The sequence below is a fragment of the Schistocerca americana genome, unplaced genomic scaffold (assembly GCF_021461395.2).
Source record: "Schistocerca americana isolate TAMUIC-IGC-003095 unplaced genomic scaffold, iqSchAmer2.1 HiC_scaffold_165, whole genome shotgun sequence".
Classification (NCBI taxonomy): domain Eukaryota; kingdom Metazoa; phylum Arthropoda; class Insecta; order Orthoptera; family Acrididae; genus Schistocerca; species Schistocerca americana.
The window spans coordinates 310,475-332,706 of NW_025725738.1; the positions used below are offsets into that span (position 1 = coordinate 310,475).

At 52.6% G+C, this 22,232-nt stretch overlaps 28 non-coding genes across 28 annotated transcripts; all 28 read right to left on the reverse strand.

Annotated features, from left to right (window-relative positions):
* Positions 1-136: 136 nt before the first annotated feature.
* On the reverse strand, positions 137-208 carry Trnat-agu. The gene has a single exon. It is a non-coding gene; the product is annotated as a tRNA-Thr (tRNA).
* Positions 209-546: 338 nt separating this feature from the next.
* Trnak-cuu lies at positions 547-619 on the reverse strand. Its single transcript has one exon. It is a non-coding gene; the product is annotated as a tRNA-Lys (tRNA).
* A 453-nt stretch (positions 620-1,072) lies between these two features.
* On the reverse strand, positions 1,073-1,145 carry Trnar-ucg. The gene has a single exon. It is a non-coding gene; the product is annotated as a tRNA-Arg (tRNA).
* Positions 1,146-1,642: 497 nt separating this feature from the next.
* On the reverse strand, positions 1,643-1,714 carry Trnat-agu. Its single transcript has one exon. It is a non-coding gene; the product is annotated as a tRNA-Thr (tRNA).
* Positions 1,715-2,052: 338 nt separating this feature from the next.
* Trnak-cuu lies at positions 2,053-2,125 on the reverse strand. Its single transcript has one exon. It is a non-coding gene; the product is annotated as a tRNA-Lys (tRNA).
* Positions 2,126-2,578: 453 nt separating this feature from the next.
* On the reverse strand, positions 2,579-2,651 carry Trnar-ucg. Its single transcript has one exon. It is a non-coding gene; the product is annotated as a tRNA-Arg (tRNA).
* Positions 2,652-3,145: 494 nt separating this feature from the next.
* On the reverse strand, positions 3,146-3,217 carry Trnat-agu. The gene has a single exon. It is a non-coding gene; the product is annotated as a tRNA-Thr (tRNA).
* Positions 3,218-3,555: 338 nt separating this feature from the next.
* Positions 3,556-3,628, reverse strand: Trnak-cuu. Its single transcript has one exon. It is a non-coding gene; the product is annotated as a tRNA-Lys (tRNA).
* Positions 3,629-4,081: 453 nt separating this feature from the next.
* Trnar-ucg lies at positions 4,082-4,154 on the reverse strand. The gene has a single exon. It is a non-coding gene; the product is annotated as a tRNA-Arg (tRNA).
* Positions 4,155-10,131: 5,977 nt separating this feature from the next.
* Trnat-agu lies at positions 10,132-10,203 on the reverse strand. Its single transcript has one exon. It is a non-coding gene; the product is annotated as a tRNA-Thr (tRNA).
* Positions 10,204-10,541: 338 nt separating this feature from the next.
* Positions 10,542-10,614, reverse strand: Trnak-cuu. The gene has a single exon. It is a non-coding gene; the product is annotated as a tRNA-Lys (tRNA).
* A 453-nt stretch (positions 10,615-11,067) lies between these two features.
* Trnar-ucg lies at positions 11,068-11,140 on the reverse strand. The gene has a single exon. It is a non-coding gene; the product is annotated as a tRNA-Arg (tRNA).
* A 494-nt stretch (positions 11,141-11,634) lies between these two features.
* Positions 11,635-11,706, reverse strand: Trnat-agu. Its single transcript has one exon. It is a non-coding gene; the product is annotated as a tRNA-Thr (tRNA).
* Positions 11,707-12,044: 338 nt separating this feature from the next.
* Positions 12,045-12,117, reverse strand: Trnak-cuu. The gene has a single exon. It is a non-coding gene; the product is annotated as a tRNA-Lys (tRNA).
* Positions 12,118-12,570: 453 nt separating this feature from the next.
* Positions 12,571-12,643, reverse strand: Trnar-ucg. Its single transcript has one exon. It is a non-coding gene; the product is annotated as a tRNA-Arg (tRNA).
* Positions 12,644-13,137: 494 nt separating this feature from the next.
* Positions 13,138-13,209, reverse strand: Trnat-agu. The gene has a single exon. It is a non-coding gene; the product is annotated as a tRNA-Thr (tRNA).
* Positions 13,210-13,547: 338 nt separating this feature from the next.
* Trnak-cuu lies at positions 13,548-13,620 on the reverse strand. The gene has a single exon. It is a non-coding gene; the product is annotated as a tRNA-Lys (tRNA).
* A 453-nt stretch (positions 13,621-14,073) lies between these two features.
* Trnar-ucg lies at positions 14,074-14,146 on the reverse strand. The gene has a single exon. It is a non-coding gene; the product is annotated as a tRNA-Arg (tRNA).
* A 3,379-nt stretch (positions 14,147-17,525) lies between these two features.
* Trnat-agu lies at positions 17,526-17,597 on the reverse strand. Its single transcript has one exon. It is a non-coding gene; the product is annotated as a tRNA-Thr (tRNA).
* A 338-nt stretch (positions 17,598-17,935) lies between these two features.
* On the reverse strand, positions 17,936-18,008 carry Trnak-cuu. The gene has a single exon. It is a non-coding gene; the product is annotated as a tRNA-Lys (tRNA).
* A 453-nt stretch (positions 18,009-18,461) lies between these two features.
* On the reverse strand, positions 18,462-18,534 carry Trnar-ucg. Its single transcript has one exon. It is a non-coding gene; the product is annotated as a tRNA-Arg (tRNA).
* A 494-nt stretch (positions 18,535-19,028) lies between these two features.
* Trnat-agu lies at positions 19,029-19,100 on the reverse strand. The gene has a single exon. It is a non-coding gene; the product is annotated as a tRNA-Thr (tRNA).
* A 338-nt stretch (positions 19,101-19,438) lies between these two features.
* Trnak-cuu lies at positions 19,439-19,511 on the reverse strand. The gene has a single exon. It is a non-coding gene; the product is annotated as a tRNA-Lys (tRNA).
* A 453-nt stretch (positions 19,512-19,964) lies between these two features.
* On the reverse strand, positions 19,965-20,037 carry Trnar-ucg. The gene has a single exon. It is a non-coding gene; the product is annotated as a tRNA-Arg (tRNA).
* A 494-nt stretch (positions 20,038-20,531) lies between these two features.
* On the reverse strand, positions 20,532-20,603 carry Trnat-agu. Its single transcript has one exon. It is a non-coding gene; the product is annotated as a tRNA-Thr (tRNA).
* Positions 20,604-20,941: 338 nt separating this feature from the next.
* Trnak-cuu lies at positions 20,942-21,014 on the reverse strand. The gene has a single exon. It is a non-coding gene; the product is annotated as a tRNA-Lys (tRNA).
* A 453-nt stretch (positions 21,015-21,467) lies between these two features.
* Trnar-ucg lies at positions 21,468-21,540 on the reverse strand. The gene has a single exon. It is a non-coding gene; the product is annotated as a tRNA-Arg (tRNA).
* A 494-nt stretch (positions 21,541-22,034) lies between these two features.
* Positions 22,035-22,106, reverse strand: Trnat-agu. The gene has a single exon. It is a non-coding gene; the product is annotated as a tRNA-Thr (tRNA).
* Positions 22,107-22,232: the final 126 nt, after the last annotated feature.

Below are 22,232 nucleotides of genomic sequence, written 5' to 3' on the forward strand. Positions count from 1 at the left end.
AAATGCTTTATCTGCGACATTCGCCTCAATCACATCTGAGAGTAATTCTAAATAAAACACCTGTTGCTAATTGTTCGTCGTTCCAGATACTGCTTGCTATACGGCCACGACGCGCAACTGATTTCGAAAATTCGTTTGCCTCCTGTGAGGATCGAACTCACGACCCCTGGTTTACTAGACCAGTGCTATGCCACTGAGCTAAAGAGGCGCGGCCTAGCGGTAGTTTTGCGTACTTCGTGCTTACGCTCGTCTGGATCATCAGGCTTAAGCTGACAACACTTCATATTACCGACTAATATTTGCAGCTATGGCGCACCATTACTGCTTGGCTACACATCTCACACGTAACCGATGTGCTCTCCAACCAACACCACTTACATTTCAGAACATGTCTTTGACACATGTCTACGAAATCACCTTCACCTTCAGATACACTTTCCTTGCGACTGATGGAGACGTAGGCAAAGTTTTAAGTTGCTATTTCCATTACGTCACATTGATCAGAAAAACGGTAATTTACATCTGCAGCGGAACAAAATTACGTTCCGCCCAGCGTGGGGCTCGAACCCACGACCCTGAGATTAAGAGTCTCATGCTCTACCGACTGAGCTAGCCGGGCTGCGTTGGTGACTACGTGTCGGGTCGCACGACACACAGTTCTGGTTTGGGTGGGGTGGTCCCATACAGAATCTCTCCATGCTGCCTAATGTTTTCCTAGCGTCACACACGTCACGTACTTCAGTTTTATTTCATAATCATTTCTGAGAGGTACAGGAACTGCATAAAAAACCTGCAGCGCTAGTGGTGTCAAAATTAACACACATATTTGATTTGACTCAGAAGCCGAACGGGTTACTTTCCGACGCTGTCTTAGATGCGCAAATGCCAGCCAAAACTCGCGGTGACGGCACTCAGCCGACCATTTCGCTAGATAACACCGTTCTGGCTGTGTGTGTATCACGCTCAAGTGCATCTCCAAGCAGGAAGTGGACAACAGCAACATTCAGACGATTTCGTACTGCTCAATAGCTACACTAAAACGGTGTGTTTCTTTTGCAGAATTGGAAAAACACGACCGTGACAGGATTCGAACCTGCAATCTTCGGATCCGAAGTCCGACGCCTTATCCATTAGGCCACACGGTCACTGGCCGCCAAGTATTCCTTACATTCGTGTCATCTCGAAACGCTCATACCGCTGAGGAATTGTGTTTTCGTTCTACACAGCCGCTGCCTCTTGCTGCTTCCCACCCATTCGTTACATTCAAGCCTTTACGAGACCGACCAAGTAGAGATTGGGAACCAAGACCACACACTTTGTGCATTCGAAATCGAAGGCAGGGCGTCCCTCGCCGCATTTGCTACGATGGCGATTTCCTACTTCTGCAGAAGCGGCGGCGTCGACGACGACGACGACGCTCGCGAGAGGCTCTGTGATATTTGAAAAACACATGTAAAAAATATAATTCAGACTGCCGCCTCCCACCCTACGCTGTACCGCTTTGCAAAATGCTTTATCTGCGACATTCGCCTCAATCACATCTGAGAGTAATTCTAAATAAAACACCTGTTGCTAATTGTTCGTCGTTCCAGATACTGCTTGCTATACGGCCACGACGCGCAACTGATTTCGAAAATTCGTTTGCCTCCTGTGAGGATCGAACTCACGACCCCTGGTTTACTAGACCAGTGCTATGCCACTGAGCTAAAGAGGCGCGGCCTAGCGGTAGTTTTGCGTACTTCGTGCTTACGCTCGTCTGGATCATCAGGCTTAAGCTGACAACACTTCATATTACCGACTAATATTTGCAGCTATGGCGCACCATTACTGCTTGGCTACACATCTCACACGTAACCGATGTGCTCTCCAACCAACACCACTTACATTTCAGAACATGTCTTTGACACATGTCTACGAAATCACCTTCACCTTCAGATACACTTTCCTTGCGACTGATGGAGACGTAGGCAAAGTTTTAAGTTGCTATTTCCATTACGTCACATTGATCAGAAAAACGGTAATTTACATCTGCAGCGGAACAAAATTACGTTCCGCCCAGCGTGGGGCTCGAACCCACGACCCTGAGATTAAGAGTCTCATGCTCTACCGACTGAGCTAGCCGGGCTGCGTTGGTGACTACGTGTCGGGTCGCACGACACACAGTTCTGGTTTGGGTGGGGTGGTCCCATACAGAATCTCTCCATGCTGCCTAATGTTTTCCTAGCGTCACACACGTCACGTACTTCAGTTTTATTTCATAATCATTTCTGAGAGGTACAGGAACTGCATAAAAAACCTGCAGCGCTAGTGGTGTCAAAATTAACACACATATTTGATTTGACTCAGAAGCCGAACGGGTTACTTTCCGACGCTGTCTTAGATGCGCAAATGCCAGCCAAAACTCGCGGTGACGGCACTCAGCCGACCATTTCGCTAGATAACACCGTTCTGGCTGTGTGTGTATCACGCTCAAGTGCATCTCCAAGCAGGAAGTGGACAACAGCAACATTCAGACGATTTCGTACTGCTCAATAGCTACACTAAAACGGTGTGTTTCTTTTGCAGAATTGGAAAAACACGACCGTGACAGGATTCGAACCTGCAATCTTCGGATCCGAAGTCCGACGCCTTATCCATTAGGCCACACGGTCACTGGCCGCCAAGTATTCCTTACATTCGTGTCATCTCGAAACGCTCATACCGCTGAGGAATTGTGTTTTCGTTCTACACAGCCGCTGCCTCTTGCTGCTTCCCACCCATTCGTTACATTCAAGCCTTTACGAGACCGACCAAGTAGAGATTGGGAACCAAGACCACACACTTTGTGCATTCGAAATCGAAGGCAGGGCGTCCCTCGCCGCATTTGCTACGATGGCGATTTCCTACTTCTGCAGAAGCGGCGGCGTCGACGACGACGACGCTCGCGAGAGGCTCTGTGATATTTGAAAAACACATGTAAAAAATATAATTCAGACTGCCGCCTCCCACCCTACGCTGTACCGCTTTGCAAAATGCTTTATCTGCGACATTCGCCTCAATCACATCTGAGAGTAATTCTAAATAAAACACCTGTTGCTAATTGTTCGTCGTTCCAGATACTGCTTGCTATACGGCCACGACGCGCAACTGATTTCGAAAATTCGTTTGCCTCCTGTGAGGATCGAACTCACGACCCCTGGTTTACTAGACCAGTGCTATGCCACTGAGCTAAAGAGGCGCGGCCTAGCGGTAGTTTTGCGTACTTCGTGCTTACGCTCGTCTGGATCATCAGGCTTAAGCTGACAACACTTCATATTACCGACTAATATTTGCAGCTATGGCGCACCATTACTGCTTGGCTACACATCTCACACGTAACCGATGTGCTCTCCAACCAACACCACTTACATTTCAGAACATGTCTTTGACACATGTCTACGAAATCACCTTCACCTTCAGATACACTTTCCTTGCGACTGATGGAGACGTAGGCAAAGTTTTAAGTTGCTATTTCCATTACGTCACATTGATCAGAAAAACGGTAATTTACATCTGCAGCGGAACAAAATTACGTTCCGCCCAGCGTGGGGCTCGAACCCACGACCCTGAGATTAAGAGTCTCATGCTCTACCGACTGAGCTAGCCGGGCTGCGTCGGTGACTACGTGTCGGGTCGCACGACACACAGTTCTCGTTTGGGTGGGGTGGTCCCATACAGAATCTCTCCATGCTGCCTAATGTTTTCCTAGCGTCACACACGTCACGTACTTCAGTTTTATTTCATAATCATTTCTGAGAGGTACAGGAACTGCATAAAAAACCTGCAGCGCTAGTGGTGTCAAAATTAACACACATATTTGATTTGACTCAGAAGCCGAACGGGTTACTTTCCGACGCTGTCTTAGATGCGCAAATGCCAGCCAAAACTCGCGGTGACGGCACTCAGCCGACCATTTCGCTAGATAACACCGTTCTGGCTGTGTGTGTATCACGCTCAAGTGCATCTCCAAGCAGGAAGTGGACAACAGCAACATTCAGACGATTTCGTACTGCTCAATAGCTACACTAAAACGGTGTGTTTCTTTTGCAGAATTGGAAAAACACGACCGTGACAGGATTCGAACCTGCAATCTTCGGATCCGAAGTCCGACGCCTTATCCATTAGGCCACACGGTCACTGGCCGCCAAGTATTCCTTACATTCGTGTCATCTCGAAACGCTCATACCGCTGAGGAATTGTGTTTTCGTTCTACACAGCCGCTGCCTCTTGCTGCTTCCCACCCATTCGTTACATTCAAGCCTTTACGAGACCGACCAAGTAGAGATTGGGAACCAAGACCACACACTTTGTGCATTCGAAATCGAAGGCAGGGCGTCCCTCGCCGCATTTGCTACGATGGCGATTTCCCACTTCTGCAGAAGCGGCGGCGTCGACGACGACGACGCTCGCGAGAGGCTCTGTGATATTTGAAAAACACATGTAAAAAATATAATTCAGACTGCCGCCTCCCACCCTACGCTGTACCGCTTTTTTTTTTTTTTTTTTTTCTTTATTGTAATTTGGACACCCCATACAAGGTGGGCTGGCAGCGGAACAGTGTACTCCGCTCTTCAGCCATAAGCAGTACAAGAAAAAAGAAAGGGAGACAGACAAGTAACAGAATGGCGGTTAAAAAACAGGAGATACAATAGTTAAAAAACATGAAGCCGTTCACACTTGACGAAACAAACAAGAAAAACCGTCGGCACTGGGCACAAACACTGACGAGGTAGATGACACACGTGAACGAAGGAGCGTGGACGGCGAAAAACACTGAGGCACAGACACGACGGCACAGACACTAATCCGAGGGCGAAGATCTCCGGCGCGCGAAAGTTCACGATGCGTGTGCGAGTCCGGGGACCTGCCAAGAGAGGAGGAGGAGGAGGAGGAGGAGGGGGAGAGGGAAAGCGAGAGGGGAGAGCAGGGACGCCACGGGCTGGGGAAAGAGGGGGGAGAGAGGAAGGGGGAGGGGAAGCCCGGAAGAAGAGGGGTGGAGGGAGGGGATGGGGGAAAAGGAGAGAGAAGGGAAGGGAAGAGAAAGGAGGGAGGGTGCCGCAGGGAAAGGACACCAGGAGGGAGGGGGGGCAGGGTCAAAGTTGATAGGAGGGGTAGATGGAGGGGACGAGGACATCATCAGGGAGAGGGAGCTGGCGGAAACCACCTTGGGAGAGGGTAAGGAGGGTGGAGAGATGGAGACCGGGTGGGACATGGGAGTACAGGCGCGGCAGCGGGCGGGGGTGGGAGAGGATCGGGGAGACGAGCGGGTGAGGAGGATCGAGTTTACGGGAGGTGTAGAGGATTCGTAGCCTTTCGAGGAAGAGGAGGAGGTGGGGGAAGGGGATAAGGTCATACAGGATCCGCGTGGGGGAAGGGAGACGGATGCGATAGGCAAGGCGGAGAGCATGGCGTTCAAGGATTTGGAGGGATTTATAAAAGGAAGGGGGGGGCGGAGATCCAGGCTGGATGGGCGTAACAGAGGATAGGGCGGATGAGGGACTTATAGGTGTGGAGGATGGTGGAGGGGTCCAAACCCCACGTTCGGCCGGAAAGGAGCTTGAGGAGACGGAGTCGGGAACGTGCCTTGGCTTGGATTGTCTGGAGATGGGGAGTCCAGGAGAGGCGACGGTCGAGGGTGACGCCAAGGTACTTAAGGGTGGGGGTGAGAGCGATGGGACGGCCATAAACGGTGAGATAGAAATCAAGGAGGCGGAAGGAGGGAGTGGTGTTGCCTACAATGATCGCCTGGGTTTTGGAAGGATTGACCTTGAGCAACCACTGGTTGCACCAAGCGGTGAACCGGTCAAGATGGGATTGGAGAAGGCGTTGGGAGCGTCGCAGGGTGGGGGCAAGGGCAAGGAAGGCGGTGTCATCGGCAAACTGGAGAAGGTGGACAGGGGGTGACGGCGGCGGCATGTCCGCCGTGTACAACAAGTACAGAAGGGGGGATAGGACGGAGCCTTGGGGCACACCGGCGGAGGGGAAAAAGGTGTAGGAATCGGTGTTATGGATGGTGACATAGGAAGGACGGCGGGAGAGAAAGGAACCGATCAGACGAACGTAGTTAATGGGAAGGGCGAAGGTTTGGAGCTTGAAGAGGAGACCGGAATGCCATACGCGGTCATATGCGCGTTCGAGGTCAAGAGAGAGGAAGATTGCGGAGCGACGGGAATTGAGCTGTTCGGAAAGGAGATGAGTGAGGTGAAGGAGAAGATCGTCGGAAGAGAAGGACGGCCGAAAGCCACACTGGGTAACGGGGAGGAGGCGGTGCTGGCGGAGATGCTGGTGGATGCGGCGGGTGAGGATAGATTCCAGGACCTTGCTGAAGACCGAGGTAAGGCTGATGGGACGGTAGGAGGAGACGGCGGACGGCGGTTTGCCAGGTTTGAGGAACATGAGGATACGGGAGGTTTTCCACAGGCCGGGGTAGTAACCGGTGGACAGGACTACAGTGTAGAGCCTGGCCAGGGTGGAGAGAAAAGAGACAGGAGCTTCACGAAGGTGACGGTAGGTAACACGATCGTGACCAGGAGCGGTGTTGCGTTTGGTGCGGAGTGTATCGATGAGATCCTGTGTGGTGATGGGGGCATTAAGTTCCGTGTGTGGAATGTTGTCCAAGTACTGGAAACCAGGAGCGAGGGGAGGGACAGAGGTGTCAGTTCGATCGCGGATATCTGGGAAGAGGGAGTAATCGAACTGGGGATCATCAGGGATGGAAAACACATCGGACAGGTAGGAGGCAAAGTGATTGGCCTTACTAAGGGCGTCAGGGAAGGGGTGATCATCGTGGAGAAGAGGATAGTAGGGGGAGGGTTTAGTTCCGGTAAGGCGACGGAAGGCGGTCCAGAACTTGGACGAGTTTATAGGGAGGGTAGCATTTAAACGGGTGCATGTCTGTCGCCAGTCCCGGCGTTTCTTGGCCGCGAGCAAATTTCGAATGTGTCGCTGTAGTTGCCGGTGGCGTCGTAGGGTGTCCGGGTCACGCGTGCGGAGGAAGGCACGGTAGAGACGACGGGATTCACGGAGGAGGAGGACGGCCTGTGGTGGTAAGGTAGGACGGTGGGGGTGGACGGCAACAGTAGGGACGTGGGCCTCCACGGCCTCAGACAAGGTCTGCTGGAGAAAGGAGGCGGCATGGGTGACATCATCGGGACGGCGGTAGGCGAGAGGGTGGCTATCGACCTGAGTGGAGAGGGTATCCCGGTAGGCATTCCAGTTGGCACGGGAATAGTCATGGATGTACTTAGGGGGAGGGTCATGACGAGGGTCGGGGCGGGGGCGACGGCCGTCTGACACGGTGAGGAGGACAGGGAGATGGTCGCTACCAATAGGCTCCAGGACATCCACCGTAATGCGACCAAGGAGGTTGGGGGAGGAGAGGATAACATCGGGAGTGGAGTTGGATTCGGGACGGGTGTGCTGGGGGATGGGGATGAGGTCGCCTTGAAGGGAGGAGAGGAACCGATGCCACCGCCGTAACTGGGCAGCGGAGCGACTATGGATGTTGAGGTCGGCGGCGATCACACAGGAGGAGAAGGTACGGTCGATGTGGGAGAGGAAGTCGAAAGGAAGAGGGGCGTTGGGGCGGACATAGATGGTGGCACAGGTAATGGTAAGGCCGGGGAAGAAGAGACTAAGGATCAGGTGTTCGGTGGGGTCGGGAAGGAGAGGCTGGAGCCGAACGGGGATCTGGCGGTGGTGGCCAATGGCAACTCCGCCACGCGCAACTGGGAGGGGATTATCGGAGCGGTGGAGGAGATAGGGGGAGGTGTGGATGGAGTGGTGGGGTTGGAGGAAGGTTTCATTAAGGAGGAAGGCATCCACACGGTGGGTAGCAAGGGTGTGCAGGAAGAGGTTCTTGTTGGCGGGAAGGGAGCGGATATTGTTGAAAAGGATACGATGCTGTCGCGCCATTGGAAGGACTTAGACGAGGGTGTCAAGGCGGGAGAAGGTGAAATGGGCCTGGTTATTGGAAAAGGTGGCGTACATTTTAAGGTGGAATATGGAACGGGCGGCGAGGGAGATCTGTTGTAAGGTGTGGGGGCGCTGAAAGGGATGGACGTTTTGGAGGACAATGGTGAGGAACCTGATGATGTCCTCAGCAGTGGGGGGGGGACGAAGGGAATTGCCAGGAGGGGTGGGGGCGTCCAGGGGACGGACAGGGACGGTGAGTTCAGGAGTGGTAGGAGGAGGTCGGGCTTTACATTTTTGGGAGTAGGTGGGGTGGGGGAGGCTGCAGGTATTACAGGAGGGAGGGGATTGGAGGTTGGGGCACTGCCGGAGGAAGTGCGCTTGCCGACAATGCGGGCAGGTGGGGGCCTCGCGGCACTCGGCTGTTGGATGTGCATTGTAGCGCAGACATCTCTGGCAGCGCAGGGATTGAGGGGGGGAACGGGAGGGGTCGACTTTGAACCGCTGATTGAAGAGGAGGGCACCCTCCTTCAGGAGACGGTCAATGGAGGGGGCGTCCACAGAGAAAACCCGCATAAGGCGGGTGGGGCCGGTCGCGTTGAAAATGCGGCGGACTGCCCGCACCTCCAGGGTGGGATGGGCCTTCAGCTCCGCCAGCACCTCCTCCTCCGTGATCGACGGGCTAAGCCGAGTGATCACGGCGGTGAGGGTCGGCGGGCGACGCGGGGGTTGGGGTTGGCGGGTAGGAGATGGGGAGGGAGCAGGGGTGAGGGTGGCGTGAGGACCAAAACGGGTGATGGGGAGGCGGGAGAGGATGTCAGTATGGAGGGTGGGGCTGGGGGAGGAGATAAGAACAGAATCCCGTCTGGGAGTAAGGAGGGATATGGGGGCGCCAGGGAAATGTTGGCGGAGGAGGAGGGAGAGATTCCGGGCCTCGAGGAAGGAAGGATCGGGATGGGACAGGAGATATTTGTAGAGACCGGGTGGGGAGGAGGAGGAGGGGGGAGCGGGGCCTGGTGGGGAGACGTCCATGGCATTTTGGGGGGGGGATGGGGGGCGGGGTGGAGCCTTTTTAGGAGCAGAGGAAGTGGAGGCGCCACTAGGGCGTTTGACAGCGGCAGATGGGCGGGTGGTGACATGAGGGACGGGAACGATGGGGAGGTGGCGGGAAGGGACAGGTCCCGGCACGGACGCAGCAGTCGGCGCCGGAGAGAGTGACTGTGACGGTGCAGGCGAATGTGGCAGTGATGGTGATGGTGACGATGACGGTGGTGGCGGTGATGGCGATGGCAACGGCGACGGGGAGAGCTGGGCGTGGGCAGTGGCCCGACGGGCCACCACCCTAGCCGGAGCTGCAGTGACAGGCTGGGGGAGTGGGGGGAAAGGATCAGAACGAGAGGAAGAGGCGGGAGAGGGGGCGACAAAGAGCGAGGGCGAAGGGATAGAGAGGAGGGGAGGGATGGAAGGAGGGGGGTGGGACTGGGCACACCAAGTGATAGTGGTGGTGGCGGCGGAAGGGGACGTATACACGATGGCGGTGGTGGTAGTAGTGACGGTGGTGGTGGGGGCGGACATGACGACAAGAAGAAGAAAGAAAAACACAGCACTAAAGGGACAGGACACACACTGGGAGACGACGGACGGCGACGGCGACGGCGACGGCGACGGCGACGGCGACGGCGACGGCGACGGCGACGGCGACGGCGACGGCGACGGCGACGGCGACGGCGAGAGGCAGGGACGCTGCTGCCGCGGACTGGGCCGGGGCGGCGGCGGCGGCGGCGGCGGCTGCTGCTGCTGCTGCTGCTGGCAGGACTGCTGCTGGCTGGACTGCTGCTGCCACCGGAGGGCGGGCTGGCTGGCTGGCTGGCTGGCTGGCTGGCTGGCTGGCTGCGGGACCACCGCTGCAGGCCGGGACCGGGAACTGCTGCTGCTGCTGCTGGCTGGCTGGCTGGCTGGCTGGCTGGCACCTGTAAACCCTAGCACTTCGATTAGCACGAAAACGGCACTATCGAAGGGCGGTAACCTTTCGGTGTACCGCCGGAGATGCGCTGTACCGCTTTGCAAAATGCTTTATCTGCGACATTCGCCTCAATCACATCTGAGAGTAATTCTAAATAAAACACCTGTTGCTAATTGTTCGTCGTTCCAGATACTGCTTGCTATACAGCCACGACGCGCAACTGATTTCGAAAATTCGTTTGCCTCCTGTGAGGATCGAACTCACGACCCCTGGTTTACTAGACCAGTGCTATGCCACTGAGCTAAAGAGGCGCGGCCTAGCGGTAGTTTTGCGTACTTCGTGCTTACGCTCGTCTGGATCATCAGGCTTATGCTGACAACACTTCTTATTACCGACTAATATTTGCAGCTATGGCGCACCATTACTGCTTGGCTACACATCTCACACGTAACCGATGTGCTCTCCAACCAACACCACTTACATTTCAGAACATGTCTTTGACACATGTCTACGAAATCACCTTCACCTTCAGATACACTTTCCTTGCGACTGATGGAGACGTAGGCAAAGTTTTAAGTTGCTATTTCCATTACGTCACATTGATCAGAAAAACGGTAATTTACATCTGCAGCGGAACAAAATTACGTTCCGCCCAGCGTGGGGCTCGAACCCACGACCCTGAGATTAAGAGTCTCATGCTCTACCGACTGAGCTAGCCGGGCTGCGTCGGTGACTACGTGTCAGGTCGCACGACACACAGTTCTGGTTTGGGTGGGGTGGTCCCATACAGAATCTCTCCATGCTGCCTAATGTTTTCCTAGCGTCACACACGTCACGTACTTCAGTTTTATTTCATAATCATTTCTGAGAGGTACAGGAACTGCATAAAAAACCTGCAGCGCTAGTGGTGTCAAAATTAACACACATATTTGATTTGACTCAGAAGCCGAACGGGTTACTTTCCGACGCTGTCTTAGATGCGCAAATGCCAGCCAAAACTCGCGGTGACGGCACTCAGCCGACCATTTCGCTAGATAACACCGTTCTGGCTGTGTGTGTATCACGCTCAAGTGCATCTCCAAGCAGGAAGTGGACAACAGCAACATTCAGACGATTTCGTACTGCTCAATAGCTACACTAAAACGGTGTGTTTCTTTTGCAGAATTGGAAAAACACGACCGTGACAGGATTCGAACCTGCAATCTTCGGATCCGAAGTCCGACGCCTTATCCATTAGGCCACACGGTCACTGGCCGCCAAGTATTCCTTACATTCGTGTCATCTCGAAACGCTCATACCGCTGAGGAATTGTGTTTTCGTTCTACACAGCCGCTGCCTCTTGCTGCTTCCCACCCATTCGTTACATTCAAGCCTTTACGAGACCGACCAAGTAGAGATTGGGAACCAAGACCACACACTTTGTGCATTCGAAATCGAAGGCAGGGCGTCCCTCGCCGCATTTGCTACGATGGCGATTTCCTACTTCTGCAGAAGCGGCGGCGTCGACGACGACGACGCTCGCGAGAGGCTCTGTGATATTTGAAAAACACATGTAAAAAATATAATTCAGACTGCCGCCTCCCACCCTACGCTGTACCGCTTTGCAAAATGCTTTATCTGCGACATTCGCCTCAATCACATCTGAGAGTAATTCTAAATAAAACACCTGTTGCTAATTGTTCGTCGTTCCAGATACTGCTTGCTATACGGCCACGACGCGCAACTGATTTCGAAAATTCGTTTGCCTCCTGTGAGGATCGAACTCACGACCCCTGGTTTACTAGACCAGTGCTATGCCACTGAGCTAAAGAGGCGCGGCCTAGCGGTAGTTTTGCGTACTTCGTGCTTACGCTCGTCTGGATCATCAGGCTTATGCTGACAACACTTCTTATTACCGACTAATATTTGCAGCTATGGCGCACCATTACTGCTTGGCTACACATCTCACACGTAACCGATGTGCTCTCCAACCAACACCACTTACATTTCAGAACATGTCTTTGACACATGTCTACGAAATCACCTTCACCTTCAGATACACTTTCCTTGCGACTGATGGAGACGTAGGCAAAGTTTTAAGTTGCTATTTCCATTACGTCACATTGATCAGAAAAACGGTAATTTACATCTGCAGCGGAACAAAATTACGTTCCGCCCAGCGTGGGGCTCGAACCCACGACCCTGAGATTAAGAGTCTCATGCTCTACCGACTGAGCTAGCCGGGCTGCGTCGGTGACTACGTGTCAGGTCGCACGACACACAGTTCTGGTTTGGGTGGGGTGGTCCCATACAGAATCTCTCCATGCTGCCTAATGTTTTCCTAGCGTCACACACGTCACGTACTTCAGTTTTATTTCATAATCATTTCTGAGAGGTACAGGAACTGCATAAAAAACCTGCAGCGCTAGTGGTGTCAAAATTAACACACATATTTGATTTGACTCAGAAGCCGAACGGGTTACTTTCCGACGCTGTCTTAGATGCGCAAATGCCAGCCAAAACTCGCGGTGACGGCACTCAGCCGACCATTTCGCTAGATAACACCGTTCTGGCTGTGTGTGTATCACGCTCAAGTGCATCTCCAAGCAGGAAGTGGACAACAGCAACATTCAGACGATTTCGTACTGCTCAATAGCTACACTAAAACGGTGTGTTTCTTTTGCAGAATTGGAAAAACACGACCGTGACAGGATTCGAACCTGCAATCTTCGGATCCGAAGTCCGACGCCTTATCCATTAGGCCACACGGTCACTGGCCGCCAAGTATTCCTTACATTCGTGTCATCTCGAAACGCTCATACCGCTGAGGAATTGTGTTTTCGTTCTACACAGCCGCTGCCTCTTGCTGCTTCCCACCCATTCGTTACATTCAAGCCTTTACGAGACCGACCAAGTAGAGATTGGGAACCAAGACCACACACTTTGTGCATTCGAAATCGAAGGCAGGGCGTCCCTCGCCGCATTTGCTACGATGGCGATTTTTTACTTCTGCAGAAGCGGCGGCGTCGACGACGACGACGCTCGCGAGAGGCTCTGTGATATTTGAAAAACACATGTAAAAAATATAATTCAGACTGCCGCCTCCCACCCTACGCTGTACCGCTTTGGAAAATGCTTTATCTGCGACATTCGCCTCAATCACATCTGAGAGTAATTCTAAATAAAACACCTGTTGCTAATTGTTCGTCGTTCCAGATACTGCTTGCTATACGGCCACGACGCGCAACTGATTTCGAAAATTCGTTTGCCTCCTGTGAGGATCGAACTCACGACCCCTGGTTTACTAGACCAGTGCTATGCCACTGAGCTAAAGAGGCGCGGCCTAGCGGTAGTTTTGCGTACTTCGTGCTTACGCTCGTCTGGATCATCAGGCTTAAGCTGACAACACTTCATATTACCGACTAATATTTGCAGCTATGGCGCACCATTACTGCTTGGCTACACATCTCACACGTAACCGATGTGCTCTCCAACCAACACCACTTACATTTCAGAACATGTCTTTGACACATGTCTACGAAATCACCTTCACCTTCAGATACACTTTCCTTGCGACTGATGGAGACGTAGGCAAAGTTTTAAGTTGCTATTTCCATTACGTCACATTGATCAGAAAAACGGTAATTTACATCTGCAGCGGAACAAAATTACGTTCCGCCCAGCGTGGGGCTCGAACCCACGACCCTGAGATTAAGAGTCTCATGCTCTACCGACTGAGCTAGCCGGGCTGCGTTGGTGACTACGTGTCGGGTCGCACGACACACAGTTCTGGTTTGGGTGGGGTGGTCCCATACAGAATCTCTCCATGCTGCCTAATGTTTTCCTAGCGTCACACACGTCACGTACTTCAGTTTTATTTCATAATCATTTCTGAGAGGTACAGGAACTGCATAAAAAACCTGCAGCGCTAGTGGTGTCAAAATTAACACACATATTTGATTTGACTCAGAAGCCGAACGGGTTACTTTCCGACGCTGTCTTAGATGCGCAAATGCCAGCCAAAACTCGCGGTGACGGCACTCAGCCGACCATTTCGCTAGATAACACCGTTCTGGCTGTGTGTGTATCACGCTCAAGTGCATCTCCAAGCAGGAAGTGGACAACAGCAACATTCAGACGATTTCGTACTGCTCAATAGCTACACTAAAACGGTGTGTTTCTTTTGCAGAATTGGAAAAACACGACCGTGACAGGATTCGAACCTGCAATCTTCGGATCCGAAGTCCGACGCCTTATCCATTAGGCCACACGGTCACTGGCCGCCAAGTATTCCTTACATTCGTGTCATCTCGAAACGCTCATACCGCTGAGGAATTGTGTTTTCGTTCTACACAGCCGCTGCCTCTTGCTGCTTCCCACCCATTCGTTACATTCAAGCCTTTACGAGACCGACCAAGTAGAGATTGGGAACCAAGACCACACACTTTGTGCATTCGAAATCGAAGGCAGGGCGTCCCTCGCCGCATTTGCTACGATGGCGATTTCCTACTTCTGCAGAAGCGGCGGCGTCGACGACGACGACGCTCGCGAGAGGCTCTGTGATATTTGAAAAACACATGTAAAAAATATAATTCAGACTGCCGCCTCCCACCCTACGCTGTACCGCTTTTTTTTTTTTTTTTTTTTTTTCTTTATTGTAATTTGGACACCCCATACAAGGTGGGCTGGCAGCGGTACAGTGTACTCCGCTCTTCAGCCATAAGCAGTACAAGAAAAAAGAAAGGGAGACAGACAAGTAACAGAATGGCGGTTAAAAAAACAGGAGATACAATAGTTAAAAAACATGAAGCCGTTCACACGTGACGAAACAAACAAGAAAAACCGTCGGCACTGGGCACAAACACTGACGAGGTAGATGACACACGTGAACGAAGGAGCGTGGACGGCGAAAAACACTGAGGCACAGACACGACGGCACAGACACTAATCCGAGGGCGAGGATCTCCGGCGCGCGAAAGTTCACGATGCGTGTGCGAGTCCGGGGACCTGCCAAGAGAGGAGGAGGAGGAGGAGGAGAAGGAGGAGGAGGGGGAGAGGGAAAGCGAGAGGGGAGAGCAGGGACGCCACGGGCTGGGGAAAGAGGGGGGAGAGAGGAAGGGGGAGGGGAAGCCCGGAAGAAGAGGGGTGGAGGGAGGGGATGGGGGAAAAGGAGAGAGAAGGGAAGGGAAGAGAAAGGAGGGAGGGTGCCGCAGGGAAAGGACACCAGGAGGGAGGGGGGGCAGGGTCAAAGTTGATAGGAGGGGTAGATGGAGGGGACGAGGACATCATCAGGGAGAGGGAGCTGGCGGAAACCACCTTGGGAGAGGGTAAGGAGGGTGGAGAGATGGAGACCGGGTGGGACATGGGAGTACAGGCGCGGCAGCGGGCGGGGGTGGGAGAGGATCGGGGAGACGAGCGGGTGAGGAGGATCGAGTTTACGGGAGGTGTAGAGGAGTCGTAGCCTTTCGAGGAAGAGGAGGAGGTGGGGGAAGGGGATAAGGTCATACAGGATCCGCGTGGGGGAAGGGAGACGGATGCGATAGGCAAGGCGGAGAGCATGGCGTTCAAGGATTTGGAGGGATTTATAAAAGGAAGGGGGGGCGGAGATCCAGGCTGGATGGGCGTAACAGAGGATAGGGCGGATGAGGGACTTATAGGTGTGGAGGACGGTGGAGGGGTCCAAACCCCACGTTCGGCCGGAAAGGAGCTTGAGGAGACGGAGTCGGGAACGTGCCTTGGCTTGGATTGTCTGGAGATGGGGAGTCCAGGAGAGGCGACGGTCGAGGGTGACGCCAAGGTACTTAAGGGTGGGGGTGAGAGCGATGGGACGGCCATAAACGGTGAGAGAGAAATCAAGGAGGCGGAAGGAGGGAGTGGTGTTGCCTACAATGATCGCCTGGGTTTTGGAAGGATTGACCTTGAGCAACCACTGGTTGCACCAAGCGGTGAACCGGTCAAGATGGGATTGAAGAAGGCGTTGGGAGCGTCGCAGGGTGGGGGCAAGGGCAAGGAAGGCGGTGTCATCGGCAAACTGGAGAAGGTGGACAGGGGGTGACGGCGGCGGCATGTCCGCCGTGTACAACAAGTACAGAAGGGGGGATAGGACGGAGCCTTGGGGCACACCGGCGGAGGGGAAAAAGGTGTAGGAATCGGTGTTATGGATGGTGACATAGGAAGGACGGCGGGAGAGAAAGGAACCGATCAGACGAACGTAGTTAATGGGAAGGGCGAAGGTTTGGAGCTTGAAGAGGAGACCGGAATGCCATACGCGGTCATATGCGCGTTCGAGGTCAAGAGAGAGGAAGATTGCGGAGCGACGGGAATTGAGCTGTTCGGAAAGGAGATGAGTGAGGTGAAGGAGAAGATCGTCGGAAGAGAAGGACGGCCGAAAGCCACACTGGGTAATGGGGAGGAGGCGGTGCTGGCGGAGATGCTGGTGGATGCGGCGGGTGAGGATAGATTCCAGGACCTTGCTGAAGACCGAGGTAAGGCTGATGGGACGGTAGGAGGAGACGGCGGACGGCGGTTTGCCAGGTTTGAGGAACATGAGGATACGGGAGGTTTTCCACAGGTCGGGGTAGTAACCGGTGGACAGGACTACAGTGTAGAGCCTGGCCAGGGTGGAGAGAAAAGAGACAGGAGCTTCACGAAGGTGACGGTAGGTAACACGATCGTGACCAGGAGCGGTGTTGCGTTTGGTGCGGAGTGTATCGATGAGATCCTGTGTGGTGATGGGGGCATTAAGGTCCGTGTGTGGAATGTTGTCCAAGTACTGGAAACCAGGAGCGAGGGGAGGGACAGAGGTGTCAGTTCGATCGCGGATATCTGGGAAGAGGGAGTAATCGAACTGGGGATCATCAGGGGTGGAAAACACATCGGACAGGGAGGAGGCAAAGTGATTGGCCTTACTAAGGGCGTCAGGGAAGGGGTGATCATCGTGGAGAAGAGGATAGTAGGGGGAGGGTTTAGTTCCGGTAAGGCGACGGAAGGCGGTCCAGAACTTGGACGAGTTTATAGGGAGGGTAGCATTTAAACGGGTGCATGTCTGTCGCCAGTCCCGGCGTTTCCTGGCCGCGAGCAAATTCCGAATGTGTCGCTGTAGTTGCCGGTGGCGTCGTAGGGTGTCCGGGTCACGCGTGCGGAGGAAGGCACGGTAGAGACGACGGGATTCACGGAGGAGGAGGACGGCCTGTGGTGGTAAGGTAGGACGGTGGGGGTGGACGGCAACAGTAGGGACGTGGGCCTCCACGGCCTCAGACAAGGTCTGCTGGAGAAAGGAGGCGGCATGGGTGACATCATCGGGACGGCGGTAGGCGAGAGGGTGGCTATCGACCTGAGTGGAGAGGGTATCCCGGTAGGCATTCCAGTTGGCACGGGAATAGCCATGGATGTACTTAGGGGGAGGGTCATGACGAGGGTCGGGGCGGGGGCGACGGCCGTCTGACACGGTGAGGAGGACAGGGAGATGGTCGCTACCAATAGGCTCCAGGACATCCACCGTCGCTGTACCGCTTTGCAAAATGCTTTATCTGCGACATTCGCCTCAATCACATCTGAGAGTAATTCTAAATAAAACACCTGTTGCTAATTGTTCGTCGTTCCAGATACTGCTTGCTATACGGCCACGACGCGCAACTGATTTCGAAAATTCGTTTGCCTCCTGTGAGGATCGAACTCACGACCCCTGGTTTACTAGACCAGTGCTATGCCACTGAGCTAAAGAGGCGCGGCCTAGCGGTAGTTTTGCGTACTTCGTGCTTACGCTCGTCTGGATCATCAGGCTTAAGCTGACAACACTTCATATTACCGACTAATATTTGCAGCTATGGCGCACCATTACTGCTTGGCTACACATCTCACACGTAACCGATGTGCTCTCCAACCAACACCACTTACATTTCAGAACATGTCTTTGACACATGTCTACGAAATCACCTTCACCTTCAGATACACTTTCCTTGCGACTGATGGAGACGTAGGCAAAGTTTTAAGTTGCTATTTCCATTACGTCACATTGATCAGAAAAACGGTAATTTACATCTGCAGCGGAACAAAATTACGTTCCGCCCAGCGTGGGGCTCGAACCCACGACCCTGAGATTAAGAGTCTCATGCTCTACCGACTGAGCTAGCCGGGCTGCGTTGGTGACTACGTGTCGGGTCGCACGACACACAGTTCTGGTTTGGGTGGGGTGGTCCCATACAGAATCTCTCCATGCTGCCTAATGTTTTCCTAGCGTCACACACGTCACGTACTTCAGTTTTATTTCATAATCATTTCTGAGAGGTACAGGAACTGCATAAAAAACCTGCAGCGCTAGTGGTGTCAAAATTAACACACATATTTGATTTGACTCAGAAGCCGAACGGGTTACTTTCCGACGCTGTCTTAGATGCGCAAATGCCAGCCAAAACTCGCGGTGACGGCACTCAGCCGACCATTTCGCTAGATAACACCGTTCTGGCTGTGTGTGTATCACGCTCAAGTGCATCTCCAAGCAGGAAGTGGACAACAGCAACATTCAGACGATTTCGTACTGCTCAATAGCTACACTAAAACGGTGTGTTTCTTTTGCAGAATTGGAAAAACACGACCGTGACAGGATTCGAACCTGCAATCTTCGGATCCGAAGTCCGACGCCTTATCCATTAGGCCACACGGTCACTGGCCGCCAAGTATTCCTTACATTCGTGTCATCTCGAAACGCTCATACCGCTGAGGAATTGTGTTTTCGTTCTACACAGCCGCTGCCTCTTGCTGCTTCCCACCCATTCGTTACATTCAAGCCTTTACGAGACCGACCAAGTAGAGATTGGGAACCAAGACCACACACTTTGTGCATTCGAAATCGAAGGCAGGGCGTCCCTCGCCGCATTTGCTACGATGGCGATTTCCTACTTCTGCAGAAGCGGCGGCGTCGACGACGACGACGCTCGCGAGAGGCTCTGTGATATTTGAAAAACACATGTAAAAAATATAATTCAGACTGCCGCCTCCCACCCTACGCTGTACCGCTTTGGAAAATGCTTTATCTGCGACATTCGCCTCAATCACATCTGAGAGTAATTCTAAATAAAACACCTGTTGCTAATTGTTCGTCGTTCCAGATACTGCTTGCTATACGGCCACGACGCGCAACTGATTTCGAAAATTCGTTTGCCTCCTGTGAGGATCGAACTCACGACCCCTGGTTTACTAGACCAGTGCTATGCCACTGAGCTAAAGAGGCGCGGCCTAGCGGTAGTTTTGCGTACTTCGTGCTTACGCTCGTCTGGATCATCAGGCTTAAGCTGACAACACTTCATATTACCGACTAATATTTGCAGCTATGGCGCACCATTACTGCTTGGCTACACATCTCACACGTAACCGATGTGCTCTCCAACCAACACCACTTACATTTCAGAACATGTCTTTGACACATGTCTACGAAATCACCTTCACCTTCAGATACACTTTCCTTGCGACTGATGGAGACGTAGGCAAAGTTTTAAGTTGCTATTTCCATTACGTCACATTGATCAGAAAAACGGTAATTTACATCTGCAGCGGAACAAAATTACGTTCCGCCCAGCGTGGGGCTCGAACCCACGACCCTGAGATTAAGAGTCTCATGCTCTACCGACTGAGCTAGCCGGGCTGCGTCGGTGACTACGTGTCGGGTCGCACGACACACAGTTCTGGTTTGGGTGGGGTGGTCCCATACAGAATCTCTCCATGCTGCCTAATGTTTTCCTAGCGTCACACACGTCACGTACTTCAGTTTTATTTCATAATCATTTCTGAGAGGTACAGGAACTGCATAAAAAACCTGCAGCGCTAGTGGTGTCAAAATTAACACACATATTTGATTTGACTCAGAAGCCGAACGGGTTACTTTCCGACGCTGTCTTAGATGCGCAAATGCCAGCCAAAACTCGCGGTGACGGCACTCAGCCGACCATTTCGCTAGATAACACCGTTCTGGCTGTGTGTGTATCACGCTCAAGTGCATCTCCAAGCAGGAAGTGGACAACAGCAACATTCAGACGATTTCGTACTGCTCAATAGCTACACTAAAACGGTGTGTTTCTTTTGCAGAATTGGAAAAACACGACCGTGACAGGATTCGAACCTGCAATCTTCGGATCCGAAGTCCGACGCCTTATCCATTAGGCCACACGGTCACTGGCCGCCAAGTATTCCTTACATTCGTGTCATCTCGAAACGCTCATACCGCTGAGGAATTGTGTTTTCGTTCTACACAGCCGCTGCCTCTTGCTGCTTCCCACCCATTCGTTACATTCAAGCCTTTACGAGACCGACCAAGTAGAGATTGGGAACCAAGACCACACACTTTGTGCATTCGAAATCGAAGGCAGGGCGTCCCTCGCCGCATTTGCTACGATGGCGATTTTTTACTTCTGCAGAAGCGGCGGCGTCGACGACGACGACGCTCGCGAGAGGCTCTGTGATATTTGAAAAACACATGTAAAAAATATAATTCAGACTGCCGCCTCCCACCCTACGCTGTACCGCTTTGCAAAATGCTTTATCTGCGACATTCGCCTCAATCACATCTGAGAGTAATTCTAAATAAAACACCTGTTGCTAATTGTTCGTCGTTCCAGATACTGCTTGCTATACGGCCACGACGCGCAACTGATTTCGAAAATTCGTTTGCCTCCTGTGAGGATCGAACTCACGACCCCTGGTTTACTAGACCAGTGCTATGCCACTGAGCTAAAGAGGCGCTGCCTAGCGGTAGTTTTGCGTACTTCGTGCTTACGCTCGTCTGGATCATCAGGCTTAAGCTGACAACACTTCATATTACCGACTAATATTTGCAGCTATGGCGCACCATTACTGCTTGGCTACACATCTCACACGTAACCGATGTGCTCTCCAACCAACACCACTTACATTTCAGAACATGTCTTTGACACATGTCTACGAAATCACCTTCACCTTCAGATACACTTTCCTTGCGACTGATGGAGACGTAGGCAAAGTTTTAAGTTGCTATTTCCATTACGTCACATTGATCAGAAAAACGGTAATTTACATCTGCAGCGGAACAAAATTACGTTCCGCCCAGCGTGGGGCTCGAACCCACGACCCTGAGATTAAGAGTCTCATGCTCTACCGACTGAGCTAGCCGGGCTGCGTTGGTGACTACGTGTCGGGTCGCACGACACACAGTTCTGGTTTGGGTGGGGTGGTCCCATACAGAATCTCTCCATGCTGCCTAATGTTTTCCTAGCGTCACACACGTCACGTACTTCAGTTTTATTTCATAATCATTTCTGAGAGGTACAGGAACTGCATAAAAAACCTGCAGCGCTAGTGGTGTCAAAATTAACACACATATTTGATTTGACTCAGAAGCCGAACGGGTTACTTTCCGACGCTGTCTTAGATGCGCAAATGCCAGCCAAAACTCGCGGTGACGGCACTCAGCCGACCATTTCGCTAGATAACACCGTTCTGGCTGTGTGTGTATCACGCTCAAGTGCATCTCCAAGCAGGAAGTGGACAACAGCAACATTCAGACGATTTCGTACTGCTCAATAGCTACACTAAAACGGTGTGTTTCTTTTGCAGAATCGGAAAAACACGACCGTGACAGGATTCGAACCTGCAATCTTCGGATCCGAAGTCCGACGCCTTATCCATTAGGCCACACGGTCACTGGCCGCCAAGTATTCCTTACATTCGTGTCATCTCGAAACGCTCATACCGCTGAGGAATTGTGTTTTCGTTCTACACAGCCGCTGCCTCTTGCTGCTTCCCACCCATTCGTTACATTCAAGCCTTTACGAGACCGACCAAGTAGAGATTGGGAACCAAGACCACACACTTTGTGCATTCGAAATCGAAGGCAGGGCGTCCCTCGCCGCATTTGCTACGATGGCGATTTCCTACTTCTGCAGAAGCGGCGGCGTCGACGACGACGACGCTCGCGAGAGGCTCTGTGATATTTGAAAAACACATGTAAAAAATATGATTCAGACTGCCGCCTCCCACCCTACGCTGTACCGCTTTGGAAAATGCTTTATCTGCGACATTCGCCTCAATCACATCTGAGAGTAATTCTAAATAAAACACCTGTTGCTAATTGTTCGTCGTTCCAGATACTGCTTGCTATACGGCCACGACGCGCAACTGATTTCGAAAATTCGTTTGCCTCCTGTGAGGATCGAACTCACGACCCCTGGTTTACTAGACCAGTGCTATGCCACTGAGCTAAAGAGGCGCGGCCTAGCGGTAGTTTTGCGTACTTCGTGCTTACGCTCGTCTGGATCATCAGGCTTAAGCTGACAACACTTCATATTACCGACTAATATTTGCAGCTATGGCGCACCATTACTGCTTGGCTACA